The sequence below is a fragment of the Typopeltis vanoorti genome, chromosome 4 (genome assembly GCF_054136105.1).
Source record: "Typopeltis vanoorti isolate ZY-2024b chromosome 4, IOZ_Tvanoo_1.0, whole genome shotgun sequence".
Taxonomy (NCBI): domain Eukaryota; kingdom Metazoa; phylum Arthropoda; class Arachnida; order Uropygi; family Thelyphonidae; genus Typopeltis; species Typopeltis vanoorti.
This window is the reverse complement of record NC_143552.1, coordinates 32,287,928-32,299,593: the sequence shown is the minus strand read 5'-3', so window position 1 is coordinate 32,299,593 and position 11,666 is coordinate 32,287,928. Positions and strand designations below refer to the sequence as shown.

The following is an 11,666-nucleotide window of genomic DNA, read 5'->3' as shown; positions in this document are numbered from 1 at the left end:
TTATTATTCAATACCAAAATTCCCTAGCAGACAGAAACAAAATAATTTGGTATCGTCCTCGACAAAAAATAAACTTTTAACCAACACATCAAGGCTACATGTGCAAAGGCATCTAAAGCCATCGCCCAAATCTACTCCCTAATTAACAGGAACAGCAAGCTAAACATTAGAATCAAATTGCTTTTATACCAGCTGATAATTCGTCCTATAGTCACTTACGCTTCTCCAGCCTGGAGCTACACCTCCACAACAAATATTATCAAACTGCAACATGTACAAAACAGGTGCTTGCGAATGATTCTGAAAGTCCCATGATTCGTCAGAAACAAATCAACTTCATTGCGATACAAATATTCCCTATGTCTTCTCTTTCCTACAATCTTTAGCAACAAAGTTCTTCCTTAAGACGTCCATACAACCCAATGATCTAGTTCTGCAAGCTGTAGCATACGAGGCAACGGATATATTCAAATATAAAAGACCAAAAGCCATTTTAACTTCCTGTAGCGATGTATAATCTACATGCCCATCCAGGACGAGCAAACTGCTCAAAAAATTCTACCCACTCACTGAAGCCATAACAGATAGCGGGGAATATGAAAAGCTTCTTGCTTCACCCCTAAAGATATTATTGTCAATTGTCAAAACGAAGCCAATTTTCGACAATAAACACTTTATACAGTATACAATATAAATTCACTACTTAATAACTACATGCGCGATACGGGCAAACACAAATTTAACGAAGATAAAATTTGATTTTTAAGTCTCGCGGTGAAAAATATGTGAAGAGGTAAAGGGTTACCACAATTTGTAGACCGTACTATATTGAAACCGCGTTGTATAAGTACCGCGTTGAACAAGGGTTACAATTTCTAGACCACGTTATATCTAAACCGCGTTGTATAAGTACAACACGGTTTAGATCCCATACTTTTCTGATAGATATTTCGCGTTTATCCATTAATATTCATTTGGATCAGAACACCTATCCCTTCTTGTCTCCTTCTGAATTATTTCAGTAAAGGAAGAGGTTTCCTTCTTGTTAATTCGAAAAACAGAGGAAGGAAGTGTTAATTTAAACAACAGAGGAGTTGACATAATTTTCTGGGACGTTCGAATGGTGCTTTGAAATCGCGAATTTTTCTCTGAACTTGGGAAATTCATTTTTATTCTTTACTAGTCAGCAAATTTATGAACGAACGAGAGAGAGAGAGGGGGGGGGGGGGATCTGTCCGGGAGAACAACCTGAAAAACAGAATAGAAACAGTGATCCACAGGATTTTCCGCAAAATATACAGGTTACAACTCTGATTAGTAGATATCCTTAAATAAGTGTATTTTTATTTAAGTATGAAGAGCTAATAAGCTTCATTTCGGCAATGAAAACATTATTTAAATTAAGGGGATATTAAATCCCACCTAATTTTAAAACCGAATAAGAAACTCAAAGATTGGAATCAGAGAGTTTCTTGCCGAATATAGTAAACTATAAAGTATCGGCGACCACTGGCGTGAGCAAATGCAAGTGACAATAGCACGTAGTGCAATACCGGAAGACTCGTAACAAAGTCGGTAAATTCTGATCGCTATTCTTAGGTATTTTCCATAATGTAAAAACACATTTCCTAGGAAATGTATGCTGTTATTACATTATGGTAGGGAGGTCACTACCCAGACCGGTTTCAGCCTTTTTTGAGGCTTCATCAGTGAGTAGCTAGACCTAATACCAAAGTGTATAGCGAAAAGAACTTAATGGTTGCACCTGTTTGGAAACTCGTATCGCAGAGGATATAAGTTCTTTTCGCTATACACTTTGGTATTAGGTCTAGCTACTCACTGATGAAGCCTCAAAAAAGGCTGAAACCGGTCTGGGTAGTGACCTCCCTACCATAATGTAATAACAGCATACATTTCCTAGGAAATTTGTTTTTACATTATGGGTAATACCTAAGAATAGCTATCAGAATTTACCGACTTTGCTACGAGTCTTTCGGTATTGCACTACGTGCTAGGGTCACTTGCATTTGCTCACGCCAGTGGTCGCCGATACTTTATAGTTTACTATATTCGGCAAGAAACTCTCTGATTCCAATCTTTGTATTTTTATATTCAATTCTGTTTTCAGAATTCAATTTTATATTCTTTCTGTTTATATTCAACAGTTTAATGAGATTTTTCGAACTCGTAGGTATATGTTGCTTCAATCTTCTAGTTAGAAATTCGAATCTGCAAGACTGAAATTGACAATATCATGATATCGTATTTTAATTAAAAATACTGTTATCAACCGTAAGATTATGGATGTATACTATTTGGTGAGGTCAATTAAAAGGCATAGTTTATTAATTTAAATTGTATACATGTGGAAAGCTAATATACAATAAAAATGGAAGCGAAAGAACGAAAACAGGCAACATGTAATATAAAACGTAAATTGTGAAAGCTAAAAGGTTAACTCATCTATGGATCACATGACGCCATGTCCAACGTCTAATATTACGTGTAGTCTTAAAGCATTTAATACAGATTTAATTTCAGTTTCGACCAGTTTCAATTCTGTGTTTTTTTTTTGTTCAGTCCTTTTCTCTAAACTTTTGACAACTGTATAGTTTAAATTAGAATTTAAATTTCAACTGCACGTTTGAATTTACTTCATCCAAAACATGTTAAGAAAAAGACCTCCACAGTATTACAATTAATAGTAGTACTGCAATTAATATACTACAGAATGATAACAGCAACAACATCTAAAAAGGTAAATTTTTTCTAAATTTAATTTTTTCTAGTGTTTTAAACTACTTTCGAATTTGAATCCATTCTAATTTGTATCCAACAGTTCTTTAAATAATTTTTAACATTGAAGTATTTGTTTATTCAAATATGTTTTGTCTTTTGGACTGCGACATCTTTTTTAGATTACTATCCTTCATATCACGTTTTCTAGTCCTCATCTATACCTCCTGTTAACGATACCACTGACAGTTGCGTAGAAGCTAATAAATGGAATTACCAGCCTTCATATCACGTTTTCTCGTCCTCATCTGTACCTCCTGTTAACGATGCCACTGACAGTTGCGTAGAAGTTAATAAATGGAAGCTAATAAATGTAATGTGTGTGCTAGTCTTGCACTTTGTTACATTTATTTTACGAAAAATGAAACCATTTGATTGTATAATTACAAATGTGATTAGTTCTGAGTGACGGTTTGCGGTTCTTTTTCAATAAAAATAAATAAAAAAATAAACAGCATCCAGGTATATCAAAATAATTACGGGAAAATAGTTGTGGGTTAATGAATCTATGACTTTAAAACTTTAGCATTTCAAGATGAGTTGGGTTTGTCACTCCGTTATTATATTTCAGTGCTGTTATTTTTATGTCAGCATTTCTTTAATATAAAAATTAGCTGAAAATTTTCAACAGCATAGAAAAAAAAAGTACGAACAAGGAAAACGTGTTTCATTGAGCTCCTAAAACGACCTTTTTTCACGACAGGTTTAAACCTATGCTTAGTTTAATACAGACGTAATGCTGTGAAGACTATTTTAGGTATGATTTAAGCATCACAATATATTATTTTTACGATTTCAAATATTTATGAGAAAGTGGCATAGTTGTCAATTTTTGCAACGTTTGTTTACTCCTTTAAAAAAACTGGGATTTTCTGCAGTGATCGAAATACTAACGAGGACCGATTGATTTAAAAGGGCTGGTCTGTAATCTGTTGAGAGTTAGTGTCACTAATAAACTTTTGTAATTAATTGGAGTAAGCTGTTGAACGTTTTTCCTGAGTAAAACTGTGATGGGACTTTTCGAAGGAATATTTGTTCACATGTAAATCAGTGGTAAATAAACTAACTTAAAAGCAGAATATTATATTTTAATATGTAAGTGTAACTTTATACCGTTTTGTATTATATCCAGGTTTTCCTGGTGTTCAATAAGAAGCTGTTTAATTTTTGGGGGGGGGGGGGAGGATACGAACTACGATATGCAGTGGTAGTGTGATAAGTCTGGGAGGAAGATAAACGAAATGAACGCATTAATTTACTGCAAAGTCAGTAATCGTAATCAGGATTTTATCTTTAGAAGCAACTGAAATAGAACATGGAAAGAATGAATTTTTAGAGTAGTACCGTTTTCATTATTATTATTACGGGCAACTCCAAGGAGTCCTTAGACTCATCAAGGGAGGCCCTAAACATCATGGCAAGAACAACTATTCAACATCCATACAGTATCTATCATACTTTGCCTTGAACTTATTCGCAGTCATGGCACGCACAACAGACTCTGGCAGCTTATTCCACTCATTCACCACTCTCCAAGTAAAAAACCTAGTTCTAATACCCTTGCTAACCACACTCTTGCCCAGGTTCCATGGATGGCCTCCTAGTCTCCTCCACCACCAGTCCTGTTCTGAAAAATATCCTCTGAATTAATCTTATAGAAACTCTTCAGTAATTTGAATGTCTCAATCATATCACCCCTTTTCTGCCTATCAATCAATTTCTGCAACCCACAAATCTTCAACCTGTTCTCATAAGGTTCATTCCATAGGCCTGCATCATCTTGGTCACTCGCCTCTGGATCCCTCTCCACCTCCTCTCCCCATCAAGACGAAATGCTGGTGCCCAGATCTGGGCACTTCAATGTTCAATGAAGAGTCTACAAGGGCTGAGTTAAACATGGCTGAAGCCTTAAAGATTCTGAGCCTAAATGAAGTGGTCATTCCATTTTATTGAAGGTAACTGATACCAGTTTGGGAGGTGGGTAGCTGAATTACCTGAACTAGTTTTTATCCCACACACAAGAGGTACAAGAACCTGTAACATGTCAGTACCGTGTGGGTAAGTAAGGATCAAGTAAGAATCGAGAAAGACATCTGTTGATCTTTTTCTTAAAGAGCTGGAGGCTAAAATTGTTGGGAAACATTATGGAGAAGGTTGTTCAAGAAAAAGATCAACAGATGTCTTTCTCGATTCTTACTTGATCATTCAGAAAAACGGAGGTAGGTAGAATAAATGAGAAAGAGGTGAAGCATGTTTGCAGTTGTACTGAAAATGGATATTAGGCAACTGCTGCTCTTGTTTGAACAGGATGAATAAGAAGTGGAAGAATGTTGTTTGCATAGTTCACTATAACAATGACCATGGAAGTACCTGTAGAAGCAACAGAAACATTGGGTCTATGAGATAGAAGTTGAAGTGAGGGAGGGGTCATCTCTGAACCAATTGCTCTCCTCCAGACAGCATCAAGACTTTGGGGAGAATTTAGGTGCACCATCCTAAATGTGTGAATAGTCAGTGGTGTTGAAAGTTTATTTTCACTTGGTTAGAGTATAATAAATTTAGTTTAATCCTTTATCCAAGTGTGAGCAAACAAAGTTTGCGCCTGAAAGTATCTTCAGGACTGGGCTAAGGTGGTACACACCAGGGCAACTCGTTGCAAAGGTGGAGCAAGCTACCAACACTCCTATCCTAGTATCTCCTATAATGCAAAACACATCTCCTTGCGGATATGTCTATTGTTATGCATTAAGGGAAGGGCCACTACCCAGACCGGTTTCGACCTTTATTGAGGTCTCTTCAGTGGGAGCCAGGCCCAAGTCGAGATATCAGGCAGAAGCATTAGCAGGTCATCTCCACCTATAGGAATTGCCGATTGGTGTGCCACCCTTTTTCTAATAAATTACTCTGGATTTAGAGAAAGATGTTGAAAGTTTATCTACTAAATCCAGAGTAATTTATTAGAAAAAGGGTGGCACACCAATCGGCAATTCCTATAGGTGGAGATGACCTGCTAATGCTTCTGCCTGATATCTCGACTTGGGCCTGGCTCCCACTGAAGAGACCTCAATAAAGGTCGAAACCGGTCTGGGTAGTGGCCCTTCCCTTAATGCATAACAATAGACATATCCGCAAGGAGATGTGTTTTGCATTATAGGAGATACTAGGATAGGAGTGTTGGTAGCTTGCTCCACCTTTGCAACGAGTTGCCCTGGTGTGTACCACCTTAGCCCAGTCCTGAAGATACTTTCAGGTGCAAACTTTGTTTGCTCACACTTGGATAAAGGATTAAACTAAATTTATTATAGTCAGTGGTGTACCCAGAGCTTTTGCTGCCTGGGGTGGTCCCTGAGTTTGCTGCCCCTCTCAATACATACCAAAAATACTACAAAAAGTCAAAACAACATATAGGGAAATAAATTAAAACACTATGTTTATTTTTGAAGTGAAACTTTAATTTCAACATTCTAAAATGTTATTTTTCTTGCTTTTCTGTTAGCAAAATCGTTGATGACATTGGCAAAGTCTATTTCATAATAATGTAGGTAATTCGTAATCTATTTTATTTAGAAGAACTCCTCTCTAGCTAGCAACACTTACAACAATTGTGAGGAATTGTGAAGCTATTTGAAAATGAGTTCTTGAGACTGTATTTTAGAATTAACTACAAAAGTTCAAAAAGGTTCAAAGTGCCGCCCGGGGCAGACTGCCCCCCCCCCCCCCCACTCTTCCCTAGCTATGCCTCTGCGAACAGTATTCTAAGGATGGGTGGTTTGGGGATTTATATAGGGTTAGTAGCTAGGCGAGTGCAAAACAGCTTGTTGAGTGGAAACGCATGCCTAATTTTTTAGAGATGGAGGAAGCTATTGATATGTTTATACCAGGAGAGACTGGAAGTAAATGTCAGTCCAAGGAGAGCTATCTTATGCTATCTGGAGATTTGTGTAATTACTGAGAGTAAGAGAAAGTGAGTCGAGATCCCTTTTGTGAGAGAAAAGGCAGGACTTCATTTTAGTGGAACTGAAGATGACTGCGTTATCCCTGTCCCGCTGAAGGATAGTATGGAGATCAGTTATTAAGGTATTAGTTGCAGATCTTTTAAGATCTGCAACTAATACCTGAGAACTAAATAGTTTATTGAAAGAGTAGGATGAATTGAATGTACTGTCATCAAGTATTTGTGTCCATCCATTGGTGGCAATGCAGAAGTGCCTCAGGGTTAACATACTATCCAATTATAGTGAGTAGCAGACAGACCAAAAGGAGGCAGTTTGCAAAGTAGTCTGCAATGCCAAACACACAATCTGAAGTCCAGGAAATGTCAAGGCAACATCTCCATGTTCCTCCGATCCTTTCTTTGGCACCGTGATCCAAGGTAGGTGATGTAAGTTAAGCTTCTAGATGGTGGAGAAGTTGGCTGTTGATAACTTTCTCCATTATTTTGGAGAGGATTGAGGTGATGGTGATTGGTCAATAGTTGGATAGGAGGTTTTTACCTTCCTTTTTTGGAATGAATTGAATATGTGCTTGTTTGCTTTCATGTGTTGAAGTAAGTGCCAGTTGAGTATAGAAGATTGAAGAGATGATAGAGGACAGGTATTACCTCTGGAATACACAGTTTATATACAGTTGAAGAGATGCCATTGGGACCAGAATAAGTGTGTGGATGAAGTGTTTTTTTTGCTGACAAACTATAGGAGGCATGTGACACTCATTTACTGTCATGGAAAGAGGTGATTTGCCTTTGTTATCCATTCAGGAGTTGGAGGAAAAGAGTATTGCCAGGAGGTCAGTTTTATTTATCTTTGGGTACTCTTAACAGTGGTGCCATCTGGATGAAAGGTGGAATTGCAGGTGAACAGGAGTTGCATCTTATAACTTTCGTAAGGGACTAGAAGGCATAGCTTCCATTTGGACAAGAGACAAATTTTCTGCTGTTGATTTTAAGGAATATTTGATAATAGCAGGATTAATTATTTAAAAAAAATCTGAAGGAGTGATTATAATCATATAGATTATAAGCAGTGATGAGATTATAGCTCTTTATAAGGCCTAGATAGCTCCATCTAGACTACTGTGCACAAATCTGGGGATGAGAAAGAGGTGAATGACTAAGATAGTGATTGGTCTGTGGAATGCACCATATGAAGTAATATTGAAGATTTGTACGCTACAGAAATTGGTTGATAAGTACAAAATAGGGGAATATGACAGAGATGTATAGGTTACTAAGAAGTCATAAGATTCATATAGAGAAATTTTTTCATTACATGGGAGAGATATATATCAAGGGGATCATTCCTTTAAATTGGGTAAGAGCGTGGGTAGCAACAACGTGAGGGGTGAATTTTTTGTTTGAGGAGTGGTGAATCAGTGGAATGGGTTGCCAGAGTCATTTGTGAGTGCTTTGTTTGTGAAGAGTTCAAAGAGAAGTATGACAGGTATTGTGCGAATGATGGTTAGCATTTGGTGACATATTTAGTGGCCCTCTTGTAATGAATCTTCAGAGCCCATGAAGATGCCAGTGTAACGATGATAATTTGCAGTTATTGCATTCCACGAAGGTGCCTGAACAATAATACTCTTATTTACACAGATTATATATTAAAATCTGCTTAATTGTAGTTTGGCTAAATGAACTAAATGAACAGCACAAAAGATAAATTGTGCTGTTCATTTAGTTTTGCTTTTTGTTCCATGTGAAGGTTGCTCTCATATTACTTTAAAAGCATTGTTTTCATTTTAAAAGGATTCAGTGTTTCAGTTAGTGAAAAGCTAGGAGAGTTTTTTATAATTTTTTTTAATGCCTCTTCTATCAATGAAAGATTGAAACCTACAACAGATTAGTACCATAGGTGGCTGAAATAAAATAAACCTTCCTCTAAAAACTATACAAGGTACTTTCTCAGCCACTTGGCCTGCAGTAAGCAGGAGGTCGTAGTCTACACTTGGATGAAAACTACATATAACGAATAATAGCAACGTACTGCCCTTTCAAAATGATTTTGAAAGATATGCAATTATGCAGATAAGTACAGATAGAAGTTCATAGCATTCATAGCTTAGTGTAAGGTTTTACCTTGTCATTCAGAAATAAAGACTTGAGAATGAAACATGTTGGGCATAGTACTTAACTGTATTGAAAACTAGCAAACAAATATTTCATACCAAAATGTGAACAAACAACTGGCTCAAAGGGACAGAATACAAGTAAAAATAATAACTGGTTAACATATAACAGCAAGTTCTGCACACTAGAAGTATCATATCAAACACTTTCTTTTAAGAAACATTCATATTTAAAACTACTTCTATAGAGAAGGCAAGCATTTTTCGAGGATATTCATGATCATGACCATTGGGTTTAAGGTATTCAATGTGGCACCGATGTTCATTAATCTTTTTATCTATCCTTTAACACACTTCGGATGGATATCCAAAGTGCATTAAATTACACTCACGAATTATCCATTAAGCAATGACTAAAGACAGAGGTGAAAGCTAGTCTTCAGTAGTTCGCAGGAGAATAAAAATTTTGTTGATTGGAGAGTATATTGGTATCAAGTGAAATGAAGGATATGCACTGTATTGAAAAGATCATAATATTACAGCAATTCTGCAGAGGTGGCAAAGCATATCAAGATAACAGACTACCATTTGGAGTTGAAGAGATATGTTGCAAAAATTATAAGAACAAACATTTAGCCAATGGTGTTCATCAAATACACCAGCTATTTAATCCGTTTTCTTTGACTCAAGAAAGAGAAAGAGAGAGATGAAAACACACACACACACACACACACACACACTAGGTACTGTAAATAATTTCAACAATTCAATGAAACAGAATAAATTGATTAACAATAACAGCAATGATCTGAAATATATAACAGTCATTTCTTATATTTACATAGGATGAGAATCTCCCAAAAGTTTGGAGGAGAGAGATCAGCATTACAGGGCTTCAGAACTTTCTCTGAAAGGATGTTTATACAGTATATACAATGACAGCAAGCTCATTCCAAAGAATGCTGTATTTGGTTTCAATCCTATGTTGCACAAGACCTTTTGAAGTTTAAGATATTCAGTGCAGTACTGCTGTTCACCAATACCTTTTTTTTCCCACAGAACTAGTCTACCCAAGTATGTTAGTTTATGATCACAAAGAATCTTGTAAAATGAAAAGTCAAGCAGATGTTATGGCCTTACAGGAAGACTCTAATAGATTGTATGAATGAGCAGGTAAGTAGTAAGTTCAGTGTTACAGAGTGTAAGTTTTGAAATTTGGTAAGCAACAATGGGATGCAAGGTATACATTTGGTGGGGGAAACTTTGAAGGCAGTAGAGGAGATGAAAGATCTGGGAGTGGTGGTGGACAAGTACCTGATATTCAGGAGCCACATTGCACAAATGAAGAAATTTGTGCAATGTGGAGAAATAAAGAGGTTATGATTCTTTGTATAAGGCCTTGATCAGGCTCATATGGATTATTATGTACAGATTTAGTCACCTGGTTTTCATGGTGATGAGGATATGTTGGAAAGGGACCAGAGAAGGTTGCATTGTCATGCAACAAACATGGTGGAGAACCCATGAAAAAATGTGGTTGCTTTCTCCTTAAAGCCAGATACAAATGATGCTCCAGAAATTGTCGATAGTACTGTGCATTAAAAGTTTGCTCTTGTGGCACAGCATGATGAAGAATGACACCTTGAACATTGTGACTATCAGCATGACTAACTTTGCTGGATTCCTGGCAAAGTTTTTTCTGATGAGGTGATCCCGAATGGCAACATTCGTTGAATTGTCTTTTCACTTCAGGTCCATAAGCCCTTGCCTAAGTTTCATCAGTGGCTATGATACAATTCAGGAATGCATCCCCTTCATTTTTGTATTGTTCCAGATGGAGGTCAGTAACCACATACCCGTGCCATTTTTGCATCTGTCAAGTGATGTGGAACCCAATGAACTGAAATTTAGCACATACTGAGCCTCTCTTTTAGAATGTGCCAAACACTTTGGTGGTTTATCCCAGTTTCCTGGGCCAACTGGTGTACAGTCCAGTGCCACTCAACCATGAGAAGTCCCTAAACAAGCTCAGTGTTCACCTGAAATGGAAAGTCATCCTGCACAGCAGTTATCATCGTGGTGATCTTGCCTTGCACGAAATGCACTGACCCATCTGGTGACATTCCAGTATGCCAGGGCACTGTCACCACAGGCTTCTCAAAGGACACAAAAATAGTTGCTCCAGTTTTACCTCATGCAACCTGGACCTTGATCCAAGATTGTTCTAATCTTGTGGATGTACCTGAGAGAATTGCACACTGCGACATTGACTTTAACCAGTTCTCCAAACAAGGACACTTTTTTTTTAGAATGGGCTGTGTTACCTTGTGTGCATGTACAGTACATACAGCTAGCACGTCTATTTGTCAAGAGTAATATTTGCTTTAGCAACTACATCTCTTCACAGTGTTGCCACTACTTTATTTACACCATCTGCATAGCATAGCCAAATTGTTGGTTTATGTGTAGCTTTGTTGGGTGCTCAGTTATCTAGACATTCCATTAGTTCCTTTGCATTGTTTCTTCAACTATCCAATTCAGTGCAACGTGCCTACCACATTTGTAATTTTGTGCTCCGAGGATGATGGTTGGAGATCTAGCTAAATATTACAAAATTAATTAAATTAATTATTTATTTTCCTCTATTGTTATTTATACCTTGAAGAGCTGTTATTAATAACAACCATCATGCTTATATATGCGAAGAAGATAGCTTATTTTCTCGAATATAACTCACCCTTGCGTATATTTCGCACCCCTGATTTTACTTTATGGAAAAAAAAATTAAATTTCGTGTGCATATA

At 37.0% G+C, this 11,666-nt stretch overlaps 1 protein-coding gene across 4 annotated transcripts in view; it reads left to right on the top strand.

Annotated features, from left to right (window-relative positions):
* Window positions 1-2,484: 2,484 nt before the first annotated feature.
* LOC150107207 (ferric reductase SjCytb561-like) overlaps window positions 2,485-11,666 on the top strand; it is an 86,779-nt gene continuing 77,597 nt past the window's right edge. The window contains exon 1 of one of the 4 annotated variants that reach the window (XM_090391058.1): window positions 2,485-2,758. The gene's annotated coding sequence lies outside the window, so the exon portion shown is untranslated. The other 3 variants (XM_090391059.1, XM_090391060.1, XM_090391061.1) reach the window with 3 other exon arrangements.